The sequence below is a fragment of the Molossus molossus genome, unplaced genomic scaffold (assembly GCF_014108415.1).
Source record: "Molossus molossus isolate mMolMol1 unplaced genomic scaffold, mMolMol1.p scaffold_m16_p_8, whole genome shotgun sequence".
Lineage (NCBI taxonomy): Eukaryota > Metazoa > Chordata > Mammalia > Chiroptera > Molossidae > Molossus > Molossus molossus.
In genome coordinates, this window is record NW_023425402.1 from 47434630 (window position 1) to 47460089 (window position 25460).

Sequence of the window (25460 nt, forward strand, 5' to 3'; positions counted from 1 at the left end):
CAGAACATTCCCAAAATATCAAACAGGTTCAGGAGAAGGATAAAATTCCCTGTCCCTGTTGTCCCAACACTACCGTGCGATGCTTTTGTCACAGTGTATATACAATTCAGATGTCAGAATCTTGGTGGCACAGTAATTCTTACTTGCCCATTAACTGATACCTATTTTCACTGCAGAATACAAATTTCTTCATTACTTCTCATTCCATTTAACAAATGAACCAACACAACTTGCAGATGGTTCTCTATTTTAGCTGAAAGGAGAAAACTTGTATCAACACTAAGAATAGTTAGCATCATGAAAGGAGGAAGACTTTTCTTAAGTCCAGTTTATGAACCTGCAGCCCAATACTTGAATTTCCTTCCTTCCCCCTTCATTTTAGTTGAGATTATTTACTCCTTAATGAAACAGACAGCACAAACCGGTATAACTTTATTTGTTATAACTGTATTTTCTACAAAGTTGGGTGGCTTGTGGGGGATCTATTCCTTTGCCTTTCTGGAAAGAGGCCATGTAGTAATGACATAAAAAAACCAACAACAACAAATTCCCAGGAACCAAAGTCTGGCAAGGCCTGCCCAGGAAAAAACAAGCTTTTCCACAACTGAAGTGCAGGCCCAGGGAGGCACAATGGGGCTGAGCCAGTGTCTGTCAGGCCCAAACCTGAGACGGCCCTTAGTTGTCTCTAGGGAGGAACACGGAGGTGGCAAGCTTCTCGGCTCAAATTGAAGAGGTGAGACAGGAAGGAAAGATTTACTCATGCAGGTGGGTTCACAAAATATCCTACAACTCCTACCCACCTTTCTAAGCTCATCAGTGAGGCACCGAGGGCTCAGGATGTCTGCCCTGAGCCTTCCTGAGGACTGCCTGGAAGCACCACAGATAACTTCACAATCCAGATGCTGGAAACCACCAGCACATTCTGGCAGGTTTCTAAGGCATGCTTTCGTCCTACGATAGGTCCCAGATGAGAAAGGGAACCGTGCCACATAGCAGAGGTCGGCACACAGCACCTGCCTGGGCTCAGGCCTCCTTTCGTGTCTCGTCCGCTGTCCCGGAAGTGGCTGACCCTCCTGCTGCCTCCAATGCAGGTCAGGAAGGGGAACACTTCCTTTTTATTTTTTGAAAGGCCCTCTTACGCATGATTCTAGAACTACGGAGAAGCAAGTTCCTGAAAGAATGCCTGAATGGGGACACAGCACACTGGAGGCCTGGCTCACAGACATCACGCAAAATGAGTCATTTCATCTACGTCTGCTGGTGGTGCTGCTGCCACCCCTGTCAGGGCGAGTAAGTAAGGCAAATGGATCCACCTGGGATCTGCGGAAACTGGAAGATGATCACCGCAACGGGACGGAGCAGTCCAGTACAAGTACATGCTGGTTCCTTCCCCAGAGGAGCAGGAAGGCCCCCTCAATGTCTCTGTGCTTGTGGGGAGAAGGAGGGCCAGGGGTAATATTGGTAAAAGGAAGGAAACACAGATGAAAAACAAAAAAACACCCCAAAAAAGAGTGGGGAGAAAAATCTCAACTCAACCATATCCTCAATAATTCCCTATGGGGCAGGGGCTCTTTCCTCTGATTTAATCTCAAATGGAAATGATCTGGATGAGACTCCTTTTCCTTCTCCTGGCTGATTCCAGTGAACTCTCAGGTGCAAAGCAAATATCAAAACAAAAGCTCCCCCTCTCTCAGCTCCCTTACTCTCCAACAGGACAGTAAGGGGAGCTGCCATAACCAGTTCTCAAAGTTTCAGATGCCTCTGCCTTTGTTCCCAACTCTCCAGACAACTTACTCCTCAGTGGCATTAGAACCTCCCTAATATCACATAAACATGACTGCCTGAGACCTGAGGCCAAATTTAGGAGCACTCCATCCAGCACATCCCACCATTTGGCACTGCTACCTGGTAAGCACATAAGTGGCCTGACTTAGGGAAGATAAAGACCTCTTGTCTCCAATTTCTCCCCCACAAGTTATAAAATGGCTTATATCCCTCTCAGGCTTAAGGCAAGGTTTACCGACCTCGGCACTACTGACACTGGAGCTGCGTAGCTCTGTGGGGACTGCCCTGTACAGCAGAGCACACTGAGGAGCACCCTGGCCCCCACGCACTCGACCGCAGTAGCAGCCTCCCAGTAATGACGCACACACACGCAGCCCCATCCACCTTGACAATCACTGGCTTAAGCTAACACTTCTGCATATTCTCTTTGTAAACTTCCATCTTCTTAGAGGGGGAAGACAGACATGAACCGTGGCCAGCTACTGAGACTTTGGTGTGAATTAATCCTGGTCCGAGAGGTATACTGCCTGACAAGGATATAATCACACTGAGGAGATCAACCTTGGTGGCAGGGCTGAGGGCTGAAATGGGGGGTGGGAATGGAGAATGCTACCAGTGGAAAACACGCTACAAGAAGAAACTGGTGACCCACCATTCCCAGTACGGGACTTGAAGCTGTCTTTCCCCCTACTTACGAGGGAACAGAACCAAATCCAAGTCTGTCTTATCCAAGGAATACAGACTTGACACTGTAAGAAACTACAGAGCCTTAGAGAAAGACTGAATGTCACCAAACATCCATGACGGAAAGGTCAAACTGGACCTTAGCAATGAAATGAAGCCCAAAATGTCAGCATTTCTGCCTGAAGTATGTCTCTAGAAGCACTTCACAAGCACCTTGGTGCCCCTCATAGACAAACTGGAGACGTAAGCCTACGGTTGTGGAGTGATTCTGCTGGTGGCCTCACAGGGACTCGGGACCACACTGAAAAAAAGTAACCAACAATTATCATTCAGGAGATCTAGATAATATACAAAAGTTAGTAAAACATGATTCCTGCCCTCAAGTTGCTGACAATCAATCATGTTGGGAAAAGATTCACTGCACATTCATTAGCATCCTCACCAGCTAATAGCAGTAGCTAAGGTTTACTGGAAGCTTATAATGTGCCAAGCACTTTATAACGATCACCTCTTTAATCCTTTCAACAACACTATAATATAAGGAGTATTACTATCCCCATTCTATAGCTGAAAAAAAAAAAAAAAAATGAGGTTCAATGAGACTAGGTGACCTGCCCAAAGTCATGCAGCTGATAGTAGAGCTTGGATTCAAATAGATTCCTTTAATTCCAAAATCGTTATCTAACCATTGTGCAATGCTGTGCTGAAGACAATACTGTAGGAGTGTGAAAGAGAGTTCAGGGAGCTGGGATTCTCAACAGAAAGCCAAAGACTGGGGCTGGCAAACAGGAAGAAAAAGTGTTTTTCCAAGGCAAAAAGTTCTTTAAAAATTAGCTCCATGTCACCTAGCAGCCTAGCCAGCTATTCAAAATACTACTGCCCACAAGGGAAATCAAAGTCTTCCTTTTAAAGGATTCGAAGTTGGGCTGGTTGGTGTGGCTCAGTAGCTGAGCGTCAACCCATGCACCAAGAGGTCACCAGTTCAATTCCTGGTCAGGGCACACGCCCAGGTTGTGGGCCACACATCCCCAGTTGGGGAGCATGCAGGAGGCAGCCAATCGATGTTCTCTTTCATCAATGTTTCTCTCTCTCTCTCTCTCTCTCCTTCCTCTCTCTCTAAAATCAACAAAGAAAAAAAAATTTTTTTAAATACTAAAGGATTCGAAGTTAGAGTGAGGTGGGTGCTTCAGACAGGCACAGACGAAGGCCAATAAATACTCCTTTTTCTTCCAAGGATAAGTATCACCCTTTCTATTGGGTTTAAAACTTTAGCTTGCTTTTTACCACCATACCCATCTCTCTAGGTCAATGAATCTCCTTCATCTTGTGCAGCCATGGACTCCTCTGAAAGCCCACTGATGCTATGCACCCACCTCCCAGAAAAACGTCCATATACACAGCCCCTGAATAACATTTTAAGAATATGTAAAAAGACTTTCACACATCACAAGGTCAGGAAGATGTGAACACCTAATTTGGACCTAGGTTTGGATTTCACTTTTTCAGGTGTTTTTATTGAATGATCCATCTACTCCTCCTTCCCAAGTGGATTTGTATTGAAGAGAAATTGGCCAAGGTGGTGAGAAACTTATTCCAACAACTGTTCACTGTAAGAGCTGAGATGCATCATGCACCACACATATATTTAATTCCTTCTTCTGACTGTTGCCTTATTAACTGCATTTTGAACGTGACTCCTGCCACAGACTTAAAAATGACCAAAGAAAGCCCTGGTTTGACTCGATGGCACCTGATGCCTTTGCGATTCACACCAGCAGTCAGCCAGCCAGCAAGGCAGCCAGAGCAGGGCTCCAGGCATCACCCTGATGTCTGCCTACAGCCTAGATGAACTGCAGCTCCTCATGGGCAACTCCTAGCTTTTCAGGCAGAGCAAAGACATATAAGCCCAGTTTCCAAAGTGCCTAATGGTGATTACACTGGTTTGGTGATTCACTGAGTAGCACAGGATGTGCCCAATTATACATTCTATTTTTTCCAATCTTATTTCATACACTCCAATTTTACAGGAACATAGATTCTCCATCCAAACAGAATTATCCAATGTGAACAATTGAAATACTAGTTATCCTCAAAATTCTCTTTGGAAGTGACAGTACACATAGGAAATTATTTTAATAAGCATGTAAAAAGTTTTGGTTGTGTCCTTCATTCAAACATTTAAAAAATGCCTACATTTTGGATATTGTGAGAAGTCGTGGGCACAAAGACAGAATGATTTTCTGAGTGTCAGTAATAAAACACTAAGCAACAAAGATACCAGACAGGCTTTCTGTCAAATAAACAACTTTTATCAAGTACAACATTAATTTTTTTTTTTTTCTCCCCTACTCCCACCCCAGATTAAAGACTACAAATTGAAATCTTTAGGAAGCTGTCAACACAAGCAGCTATTGAAAAATAAAAGAAAATTCTTACTATAAACAAATTATTAGTTCTTTCCCAAATAAATAACAACTTGGTGTTCTCATCCTCAGACTCAGAGAGATGGCTTTTTAATTCGGACGATCCCAGCTCCACCAGAAAAGCATCATGCCTTCAAGCATGCACAGCCACTTACATCTGTCAAGTACTATGGGGAAAATACAGTGGCCTGTCTGCTGTGAGCAAGTACTTTTAGTTGTTAGGGGAAATGTCTATATCCCACAGGGAATAAACTGAGGCCCCTTACCACCACTAATTTTGCTCCTAACTGTCTCCCTATTTGAGGAAAATGACAGACAAAAAATTATGTATTGCTAAATGTGTTAAGGAAAAATGTTTCACACATAAAAACAAGTCAAAAGGCAGCATGAAATCATGTAAGACCTCTATCACAGGAATCACTTAATGATACTATGTATTTTTGGGCTCCTGAGTACAAATATGGTCTGATTTTCTGACCCCAAAAATATAATGAAAGGATTTAATTAATGTAAAAATCTTACAGAGGACACTGCTAGAATTGGCTTAGGAAATGAACCATGCTCTCGGGCAAGGAATGCTATTTAACTATTCTGCTCTTAGAATGATCTATGGAAATTCCCTATGACTCCTAGCAAACTTGCTCCTGTAATTTAACCTGTATGAAACCCAGGCAGGTTTAGGAAATGAGGCCCCAAGAAGGTGGTGACATGTCTTAGCTTGGCACGTACGAAAGATTCATTTGTCAACCAAGCTTAAGTGAGATCTCGGAGTAAGACACGCCAAATTAAAACTCTTAAGGACCATTAATCACAGCCTCATGACTTCATATACAGTCATACAACATATGCTTATGTAGGTCTGATCTTTATTCTTAATCAGAGGTATTAGCTTCCTACTGCAACAGCCTATAGGAGGAATTGTTTCAAAAGTGGGACAAGCCTGGTTCAGCCCATTCATTGTTTTAAATAATTAAATAATACAGATATGGCTATGAAACTTTTTGTTATTCTTGGGTGCAAATAAACAGATGGCCAGTAAGGAAATGAGATCAATTTTGAAGCTGAGAATATACTATATTCCACTTCCAGTTACTGAATGTCAAAGCTTAGGAGATACATCCAAGAATTCAACTGGTAACCAGAACAGGAAAATTATTTTTATTCCATTTGTTTGGCATAGTCCAACTGTGAAGAAGCAGAAATAAGGAAAAGTAATGCCTAGCAGAACACCAAGTACTCCGTGGATATTTAATAAATATTACTTGGATGACTAAAGGGAGCAATTAGTCAAACAATGACTAGCATATTGAAAATTCAGGTGTCTCTTGTCTTCAAATCACAAATGCCCTACGTTGGAAAGTAAAAGTACCTTATCAGTGCTTTACAGGCAGACTTTCTGCCTTGGCCCCACAGTTACACTAACTCCTTTTTTTCTCCTATTTACAACAGGTTCTGCTTTAAACAGTTAATATAGTAGGAGATTTTGGCACTGACATCATATTTATCATGGATTCCAGCTCTTATGGAGTAACAACTAGAAAACTGGATAGAATATATAAAACAACTGTTTTTCAGACACTGGACAGTAGAATTCTTAATCCTTGAGAAGACTGAAATAAATGAGGTAAACCTTATAATTCCCTGAACTTATTGCCAGGAGGCAGTTTCCAACCCACAGCACAGAGAGCGGGGAACTCACAACATAGCAGTCACACCGAGCTGAAGAGGCGAAGGAGATCAGTATTCAGAGAGGCTAAGACAACTGGTATTGGCAGGGCGACACACCTGGGAGGAGGGGGCAGCACAGAGGTCTCCTAGAGTCTCAGGTTGAGTTCTGATCTGTGTGAGAGGAGACTACCTAAAGTCAGGGAGAGAAACACCAGAAAGCAGTGAAGTCCCAGATTTCACACAGGGCTAGGGATAGCTGATGTTCCATAGGCAAGAGTGGAAATAATTCATAATACACATGGTATCAGATAAAATCCTCAGAAAAGTATCACCTTAGTATTAAAGCCAAGTCATCCCTAAACTAAAGCTGCTTTGGACCCACCCTAACAAAGCCTAAAAGCTAAACTTCAAAATGATACAACTAATTCTGAGTAACTTACCGCATGCCAGAACAAAGTCCAGCACTATTTAAAGAAATACAACAAAATCCAGCATCTAACAATGTATGTCTAGTATCCAAGCAAAAATTATCCTGCACGCAAAGTAAGAAAAAATTATGAGCCATAACCAGGAGAAAAATCAATCAATAGAAACAGAACCAGAAATGACCAATGATTAGCAGACAAGGGCATTAAACAAGGTACTATACTAGTGTGGCTTCTTTGGAAAACAGGCAGTTCCTCAAATGGTCAAACAGAGAGTTACAATATGACCCGGCTATTCCTCCTGTGTACAGTAACTAGTCCTCACCTAATGTCATTGATAGGTTCTGTGACTTTAAGCTAAATAACATATAATGAAACCAATTTTAGCAAAGGCTAATTGACATAAACAAGGGTTAAGTTTCTATGACATCTCATCGACATTATAACAAAGTGCAATTATTTAGGGACCTAGGTTAGAAAGTAAAGGTACTATGTCTGTGATATATAGGCAGAATACCCAAGAGAAATAAAAATACATGTCCACACAAAAACTTGTACACAAATGTTTACACCAGTCATATTCAAAAAAGCCAAAGAGTAGAATCCAAATGTCCATCAACTGATGAATAATTAAAATGTGGTATATCCATAATATGGAATATTATTCAGCAATAAAAAGGAATGAAGTCCTGATACATGCTACAACATGGATGAACCTTGAAAACATACTCATTCAAAAAAAAAAAAAACAAGTCACAAAAGGCCTCATATTATATTATTTCATTTATATGAAGTGTCCTAAAGAGCCAAATCTTTAGAAACAGAAAGATTAGTGGTTGCCTGGGCTGGAGACCAGTGAGACAGAATGGGGAGTGACTGCTAATGGGTACAAAGTTTCTTTGTGGAATGATGAAAATGTTGAAAAATTATACTGTGGTGATAGTTGCACAATTTTATTGATGTACTAAAAACTATGGGCTTATACACTTTAAATGGGTAAATTATATAGCAATGTGAACTGTATATCAATAAAGCTGTTAAAAATTTATTACAATTATACTCTATGTAGTAAGAAGGTAGAGCAAAAGGAAGCAGAGAAATGAAAGATACAAAACAAACAAATCCAATAGCACTTTCAGTGGCGGGGTAGGTGATACTATATCTGAAATAAAAACTATACAGGATGAGAATAACAGCAGATTAGACATTGCAGAAGATAGTCAACTTGACACAACAATAGAAACTATCCAAAATGAAGCATAAAGAGAAAAAGAGTGAAAAAACAAATTAACAGATTATCAGAGACCTGTGGAGGCATAGTAGGTTGTCTAACGCATAACTGGGGTAAAAAAAGAGAAGAGAAGGAGAACACAGAAAAAATAATTGAAAAATAACTGGTAAATTTTTTCAATTTTTGACTTAAAACAACAATCCAACAGATCCAAGAAAACTTAACAAACCCTAAATAGAATAAATATAAAGAAAATCACACAACGGCATATATTAAAACTAGTGGAAAAGCAAAGAACTGAAAGCAGTCAAATTCAAAATACACTGGTTAAAAGGAATAAAGAGAATGAGAACAAACTGTTTTTCAGAAACTGTGCAGGACAGAAAACAATGGAGAAACATCCTTATTAAGGAAAGGGGAAAAGAGAGCATCCTAGAATTCTATACCTAGTAAGAATGTCTTTCAAAAATGAAGATAAAATAGGGACTTGACAGAAAAACAAAAGCTAAGAGAATTTACTATCAGTAGAGCTGTAGTGTAAAAAATGTTAAAAGAAAGTTCATCAAGCAGAAAGAGAATGATACTAGATGGACATTTGAATTTAAATAAAGGAATGAAGAGCTGAAAATGATCCATACATAGATAAATATAAAAATTTCTATTCTCGCCCTGGCCGGTTTGGCTAAGTGGTTGGAGCATCAGCCTGTGGGCCAGAGAGTCCCAGGTTCAATTCCCGCTAGGGGCACATACCAAAAAAAAAAAATTTATTCTCACTTTTAATCTTTTAAAAAGATAATGAGTTTTAATTTAAAGCAAAATAACAATAATTTATTGTAGGATTTATAACATATGTAGAAGTAAAATAGGACTGAGAATAGAAAGAAGATATGGCAATATATTGTCTTAAGGATCTCGCACTCTATGTAAGGGATCTATTACTTGAAAATTGGCTACTAAGAGTTAAATATGTATAAACACTAGAGCAACCATTATAAAATAACCAAGAAATGTAGCTAGTAAGCCTGAAATGGATATAACAGGGATTCTTTTAAATGACAATAACTTTACTTTAAATAAGACAGGAAAAAAGGGGGAAAGGACACAAAGAACTATCAAATCATACTTACATTATATGAAATATCCTTTTTTAAAAATATCTCCAAATTAAAGACAGAGATAGTGAGACTGAATCAAACAATAACCAAAACAAAACCAAACTAACTTCTGTCTGCATGCACATAGACACGGGCAGGCTAAATATAAAGACAGGTTAAAAGTATAAGGAGAAAGCCCTGGCTGGTTTTGCTCAGTGGTTAGAGCATTGGCCCATGGACCAGAGAGTCCCAGGCTCGGTTCCTGCTAAGGGGACGTACCTTGGTTGTAGTCTGTCCCCGGCCCCAGTTGAGTTCGTGTAGGTGGCAACCAGTTGATGTGTCTCTCACACATCAATGTTTCTCTCTCTCCCTTCCTCCCTCTCTCCCTCCAGCTCTATCTGAAGACGAATGCAAAAATGTCCTCAGGTGAGGATTAAAAAAAAAAAAAGTGTAAGAAGAGAAAAGATATACCATATAAACACTAATCAAAAGAAAGCTGAAGTCACCATATTCATACCTGCTTTATTAACATATATTTTAACAAAGAATATTGCCAAGATGAAGAGGGATATTCTTAACAACAAAAGAATCAATGTATCAAGAGGATGACAATCTTTTTTTTTTTTTGGTACATGCCCCTAGTGGGAACTGAACCTGGGACTCTCTGGTCCACAGGCCGATGCTCCAACCGCTGAGCCAAACCAGCCAGGGCAAGGATAACAATCCACCAATAACAGAATTTCAGAACACATGAAACAAAAACAGAACTGAAAAGAGAAGTAGACAGATCCACAATTACAACTAGATACTTCAAAATTTGTTTCACAGTAATTGATAGAACATAAAATTAAAGTAACCAACTTAATCAAATTGGGATTTATAGAACATAACACCCAAAAGAACAAATATACATTCTTCAAGTACACATAAAACATTCACCAAGACAGACCATATTCTAGGCCATAAAACAAGTTTCAACAAATTTAAAGGGAATGAAATCATACAAAGTAGGTTCTTTGACTACAAAAGGATTAAATTGGAAAACAATAATAAAATGATTTTCTGGAAAAAACCTCCATATACTTAGTAATTAAGTAATTCACTTCTAAATAAACTATAGGCCAAAGAAGAAATCACAAAGTAAATTAGAAAAGATTTTTAACTGAATGTGAAAACTAACACTGTTGGATATAGCTAAAGCAGTTGCCAAAAGGAAATTTATAGCTTTAAATGTTTATATTGGGGAAGAAGAAAGGTTTCAAATAAATGATCTAAGCTTTCATCTTAAGTTACCAGAAAAAGAGCAAATTAAACCCAGAACAAGCAGAAAAAAAGAAATAATAAACAGAAGTTAAGGGAACTAAAAGTATAAAAGCAAAAGAGAAAATTCAATGATAGCAAATGTTGATTCTTTGAAAACATCAATACTATCATAAAGTTGTAGGCAAACTAATAAAGAGCAAAAAGAGAGAGAAGACAAATTATCAACATTAGGAATAAAAACAATCACTACAGATCATATACATATTTTTTTTTTTTTTAAAAAGGAATATTATAAGCATCTTTATGATTATAAGTTTGGCAACTTAGATGAAATGGACATATTTCTTGAAAGACACAGATACCAAAACCCACTACAGAAAAAAAATAGAAAAGCCAATAATGGCACTATATCTATTAAAGTGAGTTAGTAGTTAAAAACCTCACAAAGAAAACTCCAGGCTTTGAAAAATTCACTACTGAATTCTACCAAAAATTTAAGAAAAAGATCATACAAATTCTACTAGAAAGCAGAAGAGAGAACAATTTGCAATTCAATACCACCCATTACCCTGATATGAAAACCAGATAAAGATATAAAAGAAAGGTACAGGATACAGATCCCTCATGAAGATAGACACAAAAATCCTTAACAAAATTTCAGCAACTTGAATCTAGCAACACACACAAAAAAATATCTTTGTGTAACCATGTGGGATTTACCCCAGGAATTCAAGGTTGGTTTAACATTGAAAGTCAACCAATGCATTTCATATTAAAAGACTAGGGGGAAAAAAATCCATATGATCATCTCAATAAATATAAAAAAGAATCTGGAAAAATTCAGTACCCATTCATGATTTTTAAAAATAATAACATTCAATTAACTTGGAATGAAAGAAACTTCCTCAATCTGTAAAGGGCACATATAAAAAACTTACACTTAATATCATACTTAATAATAAAAGATTAAATGTTTTCCCTTAAGATTGGGAACATGGAAAGAATCTTGCTCTCACCATTTCTATTCAATGGTGTACTAAAAGTTCTGGCTAATGAAATAAGGCAAGAAAAATAAATTTAAAAACATATATATATTAAAGAAAGAAAGCTCTTTTTATTCACAAATGTGACTGTCAAAGTAGAGAATTCTAAGAAATCTACAAAAAAGATATTAGAACTAATACCTGAGTTTAGCAAAACTGCAAAAAATATGGTCAATATACAAAAACCAATTGTATTTCTACATACTAGAAATAAAAAGTATGAAATACTTAGGTATAAATCTTACAGAAGATGCACAAGACCTGTACTCTGAAACATCTGAAACATTGCTGGAAGTTATTTAAGAAGGCTGGACCTGGAACAGTCCAAACTGTTTTAAAAAAGAACTAAATTAAAAGACTTACACTATTTGATTTCAAGATTTACTATAAAGTTAAAGTAATAAAGATAGTATGGTATTGGTATAAGAAATATATCCAGATTAACAGAACAGAGTCCAGAAATATATTAAGATGTCAAGGTGATTCAATGACTAAATGAACAATATACTAAAATTAACTCCCAATGGATCAGAGACTTAGAATTAAGAGCTAAACTATGCAGCTTGTAGAAGAAAACAGAAAAAAATCATTTTGACCTTGGATTAGACAGAAACCTCTTAGGACAGAAAATGCAGAAACTGGACTTGACCAAAACTTAAAACTTGCTCTTTAAAAGACACTACGAAAAGGAACAAGGAATCCACACACAGGAAGAAAATTTTTGCAAAATTTTTTTCTGAAAGATTTGTATTCAGAATACATAAGGAACTATTACAATTGAATAGTATAAACACAACTATTCCTATTTTTTTAAAGTCAAAAGATTTCAACAAACATCAAAGAAAATCCACAAATTACAAATAGGCACATGAAAAAATGCTTAACAGTATTAAGCAAATACAAATTAACACTACAACATATCTACCAATACACACTAAGTACATTCAATAACAGGTAAAAGTAAAATGAATGACAATTATAACTGGGTGGAGGGAACACTAGAACTCTCATACACTGCTGATTTTGCAGTTGGTAGTTTGGCAATTTCTTCAAAGTTAGCATACTCTGTCTGTACATAAGACCCAGAAATCCTGTTCCTAGATATTAACCCCAAAGAAATGTAAAAATATATCCCAAAAAGACTTCAACATGAATATTCACAGAAGTTTTATTCATAATAGTAAAAAACTGTAAATAATCCAAATGTCCATTAATGGATAAAATATTGTGATATATTTATATAATGGCATATTCATACAATGGAATACTTCTTAGCAATTGAAATGAATAAACCAGGGATAAAAGACATAGATAAATTTCAAATGGACTATGCTAAATGAAAGGAACTAACACAAAAGGTTTCATACAATATGACTGTTTATATAAAATTCTAGAAAAGGTAAAAAGCAGCTCAGATGTTGCGGTGAGGGGTGGGGCAGGAGTAGGGGAAGGAAACTGAATGAAAAGGGGGCACTAGGAGACTTTATAGTGATGAAAATGTTTGAAATGTTTTATAATATGATTGTGGTGTCAGTTACACAATTGTACCTATTTATGAAAACTCAAAATTTCCACTTAAATTGGTTAAGTTTTATTGTAGTCAAATAATACAACTCAATAAATTGTTTTTAAAATCCCCACCCAAGGATATAGTTTTTTAAAAATTGATTTGAGAGAGAGAGAAACATTAATTGGCTGCCTCCCATATATGTCCCAACCCTGGATCGAACCTGAAACCATGTAGCCTGACTGGAATCGAAACCACAACTTTTTTGGTGTACAGAACGACGTTCCAACCAACTGTGCCACCTGGCTAGGTCTACAACTCAATAAATTTGATTAAATTTTTCCACAGTTCTATTTTTTTTAATCACCGTAGTTTTTTGTTTTTGTTTTTGTTTTTTTTTGGTACTGCCCCTAGCGGAAACCGAACCCGGAACTCTCTGGTCCACAGGCCAACGCTCCAACCGCTGAGCCAAATTGGCCAGGGCCATATTTTTGTTTTTTTAAAGAGAGAGAAAATTTTATTTCACTGTGAAATTATCCAAATGCTTCAAGCATCAGGATTGTAGAAAAACAGTCTTCATATTCTTATTCTTTGGGTTACACACTGGTGGTGGTGGTGGTGGTGGTGGTGGCAGTGAGGGGAGGGGGGACGGGAACAAAAGTGTAAGAAAAATGTTACAAGGGTAAGAAAAATATGGAGAGTCTCTCAATTGTTTAAACTGTCTTTATATGCTTCAGATTCTGCCCAACCCTACCCCTATCACTTATGTATATTTGTAAAGACCACAGAACAGGAATGTGTTCTCTCTCTCCCTCAAACATCAAAACACACACATAAACCAGTACTTTATTCTCTTTCCCCCTTCGACTCAGCCTATTAGGCTGAGCGTTCCAGTCTCATGACTCTCATTTGTATAGACTTAAGAACACGGAATCCTCCTTTTAATTCTATTGCCTTTCTTTGGGGCAAATTTCTGTATAGCAAATTGACTATGAGTTCCTGATCAGGGGTCCATAGTTAGAACCTAAGCAATTCCTGCAACTCTTAGATTCAGTCCTTTTAAAATGCTAAAAGTAAAAACTATAATATTAAAATTTTTAAAAAGGAGCTCTCCAACAGGCTGATAGTTAAATTATAAATTCATCCAGTACCTGCCCTATTAAAAGTAATAATGTAAAAATAATCAATATAAAGCCTATGTCCAGATAAAAACAAAACACATCAAACATAGAGCAGAACATTTCTTAATGCAGCTAAGTGCATATGACCAGATTTGCAAGGAACTCACATAAATTAAGAGGGGTTACAATAGGTTTCCCCCAACTTTTTTCTTTTCAAAAGTGTGTGAATGTGTGTTTGTGTGTGTTTTCTAATTCAATATGTGTATCTTCTGAGTTTAACAAAAGGACTCAAGCTTAGGCGACAAGCAGCCCTGTGTCAACAGCTGAGTTCACAGGCAGGATACCAGCATGTAAGTACTGTGTTGTCAGGCCCTAAGCTACAACCGAAGGACCTGCAATGAGATGCACCTCCACTAAAGGGGTGTGGCGTGAAGAAAGAGCTGAAAACACAACTGCCTTTAGATATAAGAGGTCACTTTGTGGCCCACGTGGCTGACTCAGAAACACAAAATACTTAGACCTAAAGATGATCCATAGTGTGTTACAAATTCACTTGGCTATATGGTACTCAGCCTTCCACCTCCCCCTTAACAATACCACCTTCAATCTCAATACTGTATTTTCACCACCACCATGAAAGAAGTAGACAGGACAGAGTATTTCAGCTAATTTTAAAACTAAACAGATCAAGACCCAGAGCTTTACAACTTTGCCCTAAGACACTCAGGTACTAAGTAGCTAAACCTGAACCAGAATTCCCAGGCCTGTCCATACCCGGGTAGGAAATACCCTGGCACCTCTCCATGAATGCTGGATATCATCCTCAGTCAGAACAACCATTCCTACCCACAGCCTTCTCCTGGGAACAACTCCGGGGACCCGAGTCATCTCTAAGCACTCACTGAAATGAAACCTTTTGGAAGTGACGTGACGACTCACCATTCATTTCAGAAGAAAAGCTAAAAATAGTAAGGCTTAGAGATAATCTATTTACTCAGCTTACCAGTTAAAACCATCGCTTTACTGAATGTGAACTACAGTAGGCTGATCTTAAAGACATTTAAGAACTAACCTCCAATAACCTCTTCTGCATCACGTCCTCTGGTAACTGTCCCTTTGGATTAAGGCACAACCTTGAGCTCTGGCTGGCAAACCTTTGCAGCTGGTGGGAGCAGGCTGGCCACCTCAGGGCGAACAAAGGAAACGTGTTCTACAATGAAGAGCATTAACTGCTTGAGCATAACTTAAGGTCGAAACAAATCTGTCCAGGGAATTTAGAGCTAGTTTTCTAACCCTGGGAGGGCAGGTGTAAAGAAAAATTAAAAATTAAGCTTTTTATTTATTTTTTCTCTCTGAAAATAGCATGTTTCTCTTCAAACTTTTAGAATAACTGACTGCTAGAAATGCTAAATCCTATAAAAGTACCAAAGCCAAAAAGAGCTTTTAAATTGTTTGCCACTTATAAACAAGCCAGAGTGGTTTTCAAATAAACCCAAAGACTGTTAAAAGGGATCCTAAATGGTACACTCCGTTCAGAACCCATAGAGCTGGCTAGCAGGTAGGATATTTGGTTTCCCGATTTCTGTTACAGTGTTTTGTCTCTGGATTTTGTTTTGATAGAGAAACTGCAGAAGCATCAGGAAAGGGTTGGGTTTGGGGGTTTGTTTGTTTGTTTTTTTACCCAAAAAGTTCTGAAAAGTTCTTTGAGAATCCTTACACTTAGTTTAGGTTGTTTCTCTAGTCCAGTTCATGTTCCATTTCCCTCTTGGGGGAAAAAAAGAGAATTTCCAGTTAGAATAAGCCCTTTGGCAGAACTACTTGTAATACCAGAAAACAGGTCTGTGATAGCCAGTTCTCAATCATCTTTAAGTAGGAGTGTCCATTTATCCATGTATCTGTTTTCCAAGGGGCTGAACTTGAGATGGAGATTTCACCCTGCTCAAGCATTTTAAAGATGATCCAGGGTATAAAACAGATACTTGGGTTCAAAATAGAGAAATTTCAGGTGATCTTGAGATGATAGGTATGCAAATATAGTTCTACATCATTCTTGATGAATCAAATAAAGGAACTGAACTAGAATTTCTACATATCTTTCAACTCTGTCATCCTATGATCCCAAGGTCCTCGGAAAATGGCAGGACTTGAAGGTTAGACGTGCCATCAACTCTCAAAATGCTGCTGGGCTGAACTGAGGAACTGGTGATGAGCAAGATTCATTCTTCTAGGATAATCCACTGTTACAGAATACGCACTTCAGTGCCCTACATGTAGTAGATGCCATTAAGCATTTATGGAACGAATGAATAAATTTCTTCCTTAGCATCTGAGGTAAAGCATCCAAAACATTTAACCTGTGTGCCCCTAAAAGATGTTTATATCTTACTATGTGTCAGGATGACCGAAAAAATAAGAATATGGGGACTCCCTTGGGCCTTGGAGACTGCACACTGTGGAGAATTTATCCACAATCCCCTGAGCATCTGAACAGAATAACACAAAAAGGGTTAGAAACAAATGCATCTTCCAATCCCACTTTAAGGACATGCAACCTTACCAGAACCAGAAAACACAATGTTAGTGAAGCAAATTTCTGAAGAAGAGAATGTAGAAAATAGTATTGTTCTATAGTATTTTAATTCGTGATTAAAAAAAAAAAAATCTTACATCCTAAGTATCCCCTTTTGGATATGAAAGACAAAACACATAAGTTAATCATCAAAAAACCCAGTTCTAAATTCCATGAGTCTGAGAACTCATGACAACACCTTGCTCCTAAATATCAATATCCCAGAGGTTTGTTTGTTTTTCTTTTAAGTAACAAAACAAAAAATGAACATGGGCACTTGCTGGTTGAACTAGCATTGCCTTCCTTCAATGTGTTCCTGTTGAGCTATCTTTATGGGATGTTACCCCTACCCCTCATGTCACAGCAGGAAACAAAAATGTAATCACACACGACAGTGGCCAAATGGCCAGCCCTTAATACAGTTGTGAAACTAGCATGTCCTCAAGGTGATCAAAATACACATTATAACCATTCAAAACATGCAGACTGGTCACTAAGCCCTTGGTAAAAGTAGGACAGGCTGGTAAAAGCACCAGAGAAAGTTTGTCGACTCTCTGACCTTGCCTGTTCAGAAGGCTGCTTCCTGGGAAGGAGACGTTGTCAACAGAGTTTCCTTAATCACAGAGTGGAAGAACTGTACAGACACATCAAATCTGAAATGACTTCTTTTCCTTTTCTCCTTCTGACTCTTGTTCTACCACTGTGTGTCAAGAACCCAGAGTTTAGGGGGAGGGGGAGGAATGTCACAATTGTGGAGGCCTGATTACTATGCAGAAAACGCCCTACCAGACAGATGTGCCAATGAACCGCCCTGGGGAAGAGGAGCCAGGGTACAGTCTGTGGTGGTGAACAAAAGGGGTGATGTACTGTGGAATTAGTTTCAAAAAGAACTTCTCATCTCCAGAGTGTCTGGATTTCTAGGCAAGAGCACCAATTAGTCATTAACTAAGATGAACATTGTTGACAACCAAAGAAGAGACTCTGATCAGCCTCCTACCAAACTACATAGAACTTGCCTTCAAACCCTTACTACCTACCAAATGAGTTGTTTTCTGATCTGGCCCCACCTCTTTTAAATTTATAATTGTTCTGTTTCAGAGTAAAGTTGCTTTGTGGCACAAACTATCCTAATTTACTTGTAATTCTTACATTAAACTATCCAAAACATTTCACCACAGACATTTTGCAAAGTAATTAATTATCAAGTATCACATACTCACATTACAAGATAAAACATTTTTCTGGTCTTTTAGAGTGATGTGAAAGTACCATATTTTACAAAATATTTGCATCTGTAACTTTTCCCTTCCACCTAATTTTCTTCTTATTAGCTGCCCTGCCTCACCCTCATGCTGCATTTCCATGTTCGCCCCCTCCACTCTCCTGACCTGGCCCCTCACTTTACCTAAGCAGGTAATCAAAACAGAAAACATACTGATATTCCCTAGACTAAACCAAACACATCTTCTCTTTCTAGGGTAATTCTAATCATCCTTGAACCACTTGTGAAATTAAGGTAATCTGATCTGAAATCCCCCTTGTATTTACCGCATGCCAGTTTGGGTAAGGTTTTAATTGATCTAAACCTGTTTCCTGTTTTAAGAAACAAGAAACATTATATATAAAGGGCCTAGCACAGTGTCTGATACAAAGCGGGTGCTCAAAAATTAGCAGTAAACAGAAGAATCTTCATAATAAAAGAGTGTGTATGAACTTCACCTACCTCAATTAAAAAGTTTATTTTGCCCTACGTGACATCTTTAACTTAAAAATAAAAATTGTAAAACCAAGAGGTCATGTCCCTGTGGCACAGTATGACAAAAAAATCTGCAAAACAGAGCACTTGGCTTTGAATACCCTTTTCTCTCTTCTTATTGGGCCATTCTAAATCCACAGGTGAGCCATGTCACAACAAAATGGGAGAAGTCTCAAATTTACCACCTACTCACAACATTCAGATGTGGCACATGAGAGCATCTCTACAGGGATGAACCAGAGAGCTAAGACAGTTCTCTAGATATTAAATAAGGGTCCAGACCAAACAAACAAGAAAGCAACAAAAACTAACCCTCGAAAACTTAAGGGGACCTAAAACATCCAGGCTGGCTGGGTTTTTTTCTGGCTGAATTCACAGGCTGTTCTATCTTTATGGGATTTTACCCCTACCCCTCATGTCACAGCAGGAAACAAAAATGTAATCACACACAACAGTGGCCAAATGGTCAGCCCTTAATACAGTTGTGAAACTAGCATGTCCTCAAGGTGATCAAAATACACTTTATAACCTAAACCGTAACAATAATTTGTTGTTCAAACACAATAATAAAAAGTGAATGTGAACTCATTCAATTTCTTGTTCACAAATGGGTCAGTGTCAAACATAATATTATGCACTAGTAAGTCATATGAAGCCTCCACACTTCAATACAGATTTAGAATAGGACTACTCACTCACATCAGGCAAAGGCATGTCCTCTGTTAAATGTTATCCTAATCCAAAAAGAAGACAAAATGTGTCAGCAAGTTCTTCCAGAGTCATACAAAGGTATAATAATCCACAAAATATAACCTGCCACTGAAGAGGACAAAGAAATTTTTAAATTTCCACCTCATTTAATTTTACCAAGAAATATACTGTTGCCTTGGATGGTTTAGCTCAGTGGATATAGTGTTGGCCTGAGGACTGAAAGGTTGTGGGTTCGATTCCGGTCAAGAGCATGTACCTATCCTTAGGACGGAAGGGTTGCAGGTTTGACCCTCAGCCTCTATTGGGGTAATTCAGGAGGCAGCCAGTTCATGTGTCTCTCTCACACCAATGTTTCTCTCTCTCTCTCCCCTAGGGATGCTGACTTGTCTCCTAAAACTATTCACATTAGAATCAAACGCTTGAGTCAATGTAGTCTGAGGTCTGCTGTTGCTGAGTGCATTTCTTCACCCTCAACACCATATTCTTTCAGAGTAGCTTAAGTCACCCTTCCTAGTCCACTTCCTAGGCAAAGATTCTTCTGGGACATCCTTCTTTGCCAGACGATGCTAAAGCAGCACCTAACAAGTTAGTAAGCACACTTTCTTCTGAAATCACCCAACCTTCAAGAAAAGTGATCTGCCATTCTAAGAGTAAAACAATTTTTACTGAAACCAGCCTGATTCATCTTAACTATCGTAGCATAGGTAAAGGAGAAACAATTACAGATCTTGAAACACAAAAAGAGAAAAACATGTCTTACATTTGGAGGAACGGGTTTGCCACATTCTACCAAAAAGTAGAATTCTACCAAAGATTTCATTTATCTCAGAAAACACAAATAAATACATTTTCCAAGTTTTGGTAGATACATATTCTTAACCCTGTCTTAATTGCTTCAAAATCACTGCTTAGTCACACAGAAAGAAACACTAAAACACTTAAGTGTAAGGAGGAGGGGAAAAAAAGCATCTCACCAACTCTGCCTACTTACAACAATTCCATTGAAAGACCATACTTAACTTTCTTCTCTCTGCATAAGACACACTACTAACACACTCTCACCTATAATGTTTATAGTAGTCAGCCTTTGTATCAAGTGATTCACATCTCGAAGGTTTGTTTTTCTCTTTTTAAGGTGATCAGCAATGGCAGCCCGCCCTTGTCTACTTCTTAGGATAAGGCACAATAGAAGACAACACATAAGAACAGGAGGACTCAGAGTGATTTCTTACAATTCTTTGTATTCAGCCCTTGCCGGTTTGGTTCAGTGGTTAGTGTCGGCCAGTGGACCAAAGAGTCATGGGTTTGATCCCTGGCCCTGGTCAGGATCATTCAGGAGGCAACCAATCAATGTGTCTTTCACATTGATGTTTCTCTCGCTCTCTCTCCTTTCCACTCTATATTTAAAAAAAATAAAATTAATGAAAAAATATCCTCAGGTGAGGATTAAAAAAAAAATTCTTTGTATTCATCTTATACCAAATCCTCTGAGGTGCTATAAAACTACTTCAGCAGCCTCCTAAACTTCATGCAAAGACAAGATCTTTGGTGGAATCTCTGCTATTCTGAAAGATTTTCTTAGGCGAAGTGGGACTAGTAAACTAAGAATCAAGCAGTAAGTGCATGCTGTTATGCGGGGGAGGGGGTATGGCAGAAATGTACATATTTCTTAAAGTAACAATGCTCTATGTTGGCAAGGGTATGAGAAATGAGCCCTTTCATATACAGCTGACAGGAAAAGAGAGAAACTAAGGAAAAAAGTAAAGCTTTAAAATTCTGCATACTCTGAGGCATCAATTTCACTTCTAGGAATATGTACATTAATGGGGGCTGGGTAGAGGTGGGCAAAGGGGAGGAAAATGGGGACATCTGTAACAGTGTCAACAACAAATAAATTGCACAAAAAAATGTACATTAACACCTATAAAATTCTCATCAGTGATATTTATAACTGCAAAAAAAAATTGGCAGGGGAGTGTAACAATCGATACAGAAATAACAAGCTAAATAAATGACACATTTCATGCAATAAAAACAATGTTATACAATGAAATATCATGTCATCATTCAAATGATATCATTGGGCATTTATCCCAGAGAAATGAAACAAGTTCACACAAAAGTTCATACCAGCTTTATTCCAAATAGTCAAAAAGTGGAAACAACCCAAATATCCATCAACTGATAAGTGGATAAAGTGTGATATGGCCATACAATGGAATAGTATTTAGCAATGAAAAGGAACAAAATACTGATATGGGTAACAGCTTGGACAAATCTCCAGGGAATTAGGCTGAATGAAAACCACCAATCCCCAAAAGTCACATACTGTGTAATTCCATATATATAGCATGCTTGCAATGAATAAATTATAAAACTGAAGAGCAGATTAGGGGTTGCCAGGGTTCAGGGTGGAGTGAGGGAAAGGCAACAGGAAGAGTCCTTGTGGTGATGGGAATGTTTTGTATCTTGACCATCACTGTCAGGAACTTGGTTGTATGCACTACACTTTTGCATAGCATTATCTTTGGCGGAAACTGGGTAATGGTACATGAATCTCTGTATATTATTTCTTACCACTGCATGTGAAGTCATTTTTTATTATTTAATGACATGGAAAAATATCCATAATCACTCCTCCTTTATGAAATTTAGCTAAGACATAGAATCACAAAGTCCTATGAGGCTTAAGGAAAAACCAGGTTTAGGAATAATATATAATTATTCCTAAAGCCATAGGAATAATACTTAATTCTACTCAAATAAACAACCAGGAAATAAGCACAATAAAATGTTAACAATAAACTGAAGAATTACAGGTGATTTTTATTTTCTTCATTTTTGCAAATTTTCTTCAATGAACACATATACTTTAATAATAAAAGGAAATAAACTTTTAAAGGCTTATGTCTCTGGAACACCAATTTGTGTTCAGTTAGTCCTCCCAGGTAATATAATTAGGCTTTGTCAGTAGTCTTTTAAAGTGAATGGCTTACACTAAAAAAAAAAGGTAACTATTTGTGATGATGGATGCTAACTAAATGTATTGTGGTAATCACTGGGTAATATGTACATATATCAAATTATTATGATGTACACCTAAAATTAATACAATGTTTTATGTCAATTATACCTCAATAAAAAAATAAATACCATGGAAGAGAGGGAGGAAGGAAGGGAAGAAATGGCTCACCCCTTAGAAGTCTGGCAAGACAGGAACATCTCGGGGCAAGTGCTGCTAGGCAGCACCTCGATCTTGCTCAGAGAGCTGATACAGATTCAGATGGGGCTTTAAGAAAAAAACCAGCCACCCAGTGCTTTCATGTTGAAATGTGGCTGCATTTTAAACTTGAGATAGGACAATCCAATGTCCACAGTCAAGGACAAATAGAAGAGAAAGAAGAGGCTGACATTTCTACAAAGAAATGGGACAACGCTTAACAGAAACAACCACATATGGTGGATGTGGAGTGGGCTTGCTTCTCAGAAACTTCTTTTAAAGCATTTCTAAATTTACGAGTCAGATTTTAATAAACTAAGTCGTGTGTATTTTTTAAAGGAGGGTGAGAAAGGGGTTTTAGGAAACTAAATCCACTGGCCTAAAGTAAAAGTTGGCACTCTGAACTTGGGAAAGCTTTCTGTGGCTCACTGTCAAGGAAAAGACCAGAGTGTCTCTGCAGAAACACCACATTCCTGTCGAGGTCCAGAGCAGGACGTACACATACTACGTGTAAAGTCATTATGCAGAGCTTTATGAACAGCCAATAATCTTGAATAATGTATGCTGCCTTCTAAATCAAACACTGAACACCATTCAAATAAAAATAATTGTATTCAAAACATAAATCCACAAACTACAGTTGTGATTTATATACACACATGCACCTATTCTAGGCATAGCTGACAGCATACAGGTGTATAGGAATTAATATATATTTTGGTCCTAGAGTAAGCAACAAAGTTAGTACCTAGCAGAATTATATCTTTCTCTTTTATATAAAACTTCCCTGTCTTAAAAGAAAATCCACATTACAAAAGGTTATGTCTTTAAAGAACATTCCTGAACCTGTTTCCATTCAAAAGGGTCATTTACTTATTAACTGGAGTAACAACAGGGTAAAAGGAAGGTGGAGGACAGGGAATAAAAAATAGCTTGTACTTGCAGTTATTCTGGTCTAGGGATAAGCAAACAGATCTCGTACCATTTCCTAAGAACGCGGTTAACATCTCAAGTTTCTTGAATAATAACTATTAATAATCTTACTAGTTACATCTAAAAGGAAAGGGGAGAGAGAAAGAACATGCACAGATGAGAAAGAGAAATTCCTTCTAGGCCACTGTGTAAGAAGCCAAGAATGAAGGAGATGGAGGATCATGCAGAGGTGGCCCCTGCCCTGGGTCGGAAGTCCCCACCATAACTAGGTTGCAGGAAAAGAAGCTATCAACCATCCGCATCTTGCCATGTAAATCTGGTTGGTATTCCTGGAAGCTATTTGTCTGCCAAACCAATTCCATGAATGGGAGCCTTCCCAGAACATATTGAGAATTCTTTCCCTACATTTCTGTTTCCATGATGTTGAATTTCCAGTAAGTCAATCACTATAAAATGTGTAACACCCCCACTACCCCCACCAAAACTAGACAATCCCAAACCTTTGGAATTATGCTTCTGACTCATGTTGTCCTTAACAACTCTGTTGAAGAGAGAACTCTAGATTTCCCCCCGTTTCCCAGCAGGCCCTCACACAGACAGCTGGTTCAGAGCAATGGGGCAATGTGTCCCAGTGGTTCTTTTTTTGCATCCTGCTTGTGGCTGCCTCAGTTCAGTTTATCACTCAGCAACTGCTTGGTAATCCCCTGTCATCCCCACCCTACGAATGTCCATATCAACAGAGCTGGGTAGCAACAAGTCAGCAGAATTCAGCCAATCCATTCCTCTTCTGGGGCTGAGATGACTCAAGTGAAGATAAAGAAACTATTGAAAAATACAATTCCAGGGCAAAAAGACTGCTTCAGACTAAGAAGCAAGGAGGTTTTACCTTCCCTAAACTGAGGAACACAGAAGGGAGGAGGGTCAAGAGGAAGGTAAAGATTAAAGCAGAAAACACCTATAATATTATATATTATGAACCGCATGGGAACTGATCCTTAACAGAAAACACAAGTCCCACCAAATAGCTGGGAACCTCAAAACGCCAGGAGAGGAATTATGTTTATATTTTTTTATTACATTTTTTTTCTTGCTTGCTTTAGTTCAAAAGCTCTCAAATTCTAGCCTAGAATTTATGGGTTTAGAAGGGGATATTTAACAAACATGGATGACTATAAGTTTCAGCAAAGGAAGAAGAATCACTAATTTTTAAAAGCAAAGCATGAATTCTAATTTTAGTACCTCGTTAGTACTGTAGTAGGTGGCATGTGATGGACTCTGTGATACATCTCAAGAGTCAGGCAGACCTAAATGCTTATTAAAAATTAGAGGAAACATGAGGTTTGCTCCTGAAATAGCTCTCTAGCTACTTACTGCAAACACTTCGAAGGACTCAAGTCTACAGTATGAGCCAGCTAAGCCTATTGAAACTGCAGAATAATGCCTGGCCAGTGTGGCTCAGTGTACTGAACATCGTCCATGGTTCGATTTCCGGTCAGGGCACATGCCCAGATTTCGGGCTTGATCCCCAGTAGGGGGTGTGCAGGAGGCAGCTGATTGATGTTTCTCTCTCACATCGATGTTTCTATCTCGCTCCCTTTCTAAGAAATCAATAAAAACATATTTAAAAAAATAAAATAAAACTGCAGAATAACTGTGATTTAAAAAATCCTTGAAACATATTACAACATGGGGAGAATGCTGGGCTCAGGGGACTGATAACAATGCATAATGGAATCATAGTACCCCTCAGTCCTGCACTGAGAGCTTAAGTTTAGCCCACAGAATCCCTAATTTCACAGTCATTATCCAATATGGGTATGAACACAAGGCAGCACGAAGATGTCCTGATCCAATTACAAACACACAATCATTTCATTTAATAAGAAAGCATTTTCTCTTAAATTAGCATCCTAACAGCTGAAAAGAAAAATGCCTTTCACATTCAGAATTACAAGCAATTTTTTAAATCATCATCCAAGGACATTTTGCATTGATTTTTAGAGAGACAGGAAGGGAAAGACAGAGAG

The 25460-nt window shown here is 38.1% G+C and overlaps 1 protein-coding gene and 1 long non-coding RNA gene across 8 annotated transcripts in view; both read right to left on the minus strand.

Annotated features, from left to right (window-relative positions):
• FOXO3 (forkhead box O3) overlaps positions 1-25460 on the minus strand; it is a 113877-nt gene that overhangs the window by 52767 nt on the left and 35650 nt on the right. The window lies entirely within an intron of this gene.
• The window catches only part of LOC118621863, a 61791-nt gene that overhangs the window by 4705 nt on the left and 31626 nt on the right, over positions 1-25460 (minus strand). For 2 of the 6 annotated variants that reach the window (XR_004957811.1, XR_004957812.1), the window contains exons 4-5: positions 19269-19303; positions 162-253 (exon numbers count right to left, since the gene is read on the minus strand). This is a non-coding gene — a long non-coding RNA (uncharacterized LOC118621863). Of the gene's footprint in view, positions 1-161; positions 254-15460; positions 17514-19264; positions 19304-25460 lie in introns of those variants that run through there. The other 4 variants (XR_004957813.1, XR_004957810.1, XR_004957809.1 and 1 more) reach the window with 4 other exon arrangements.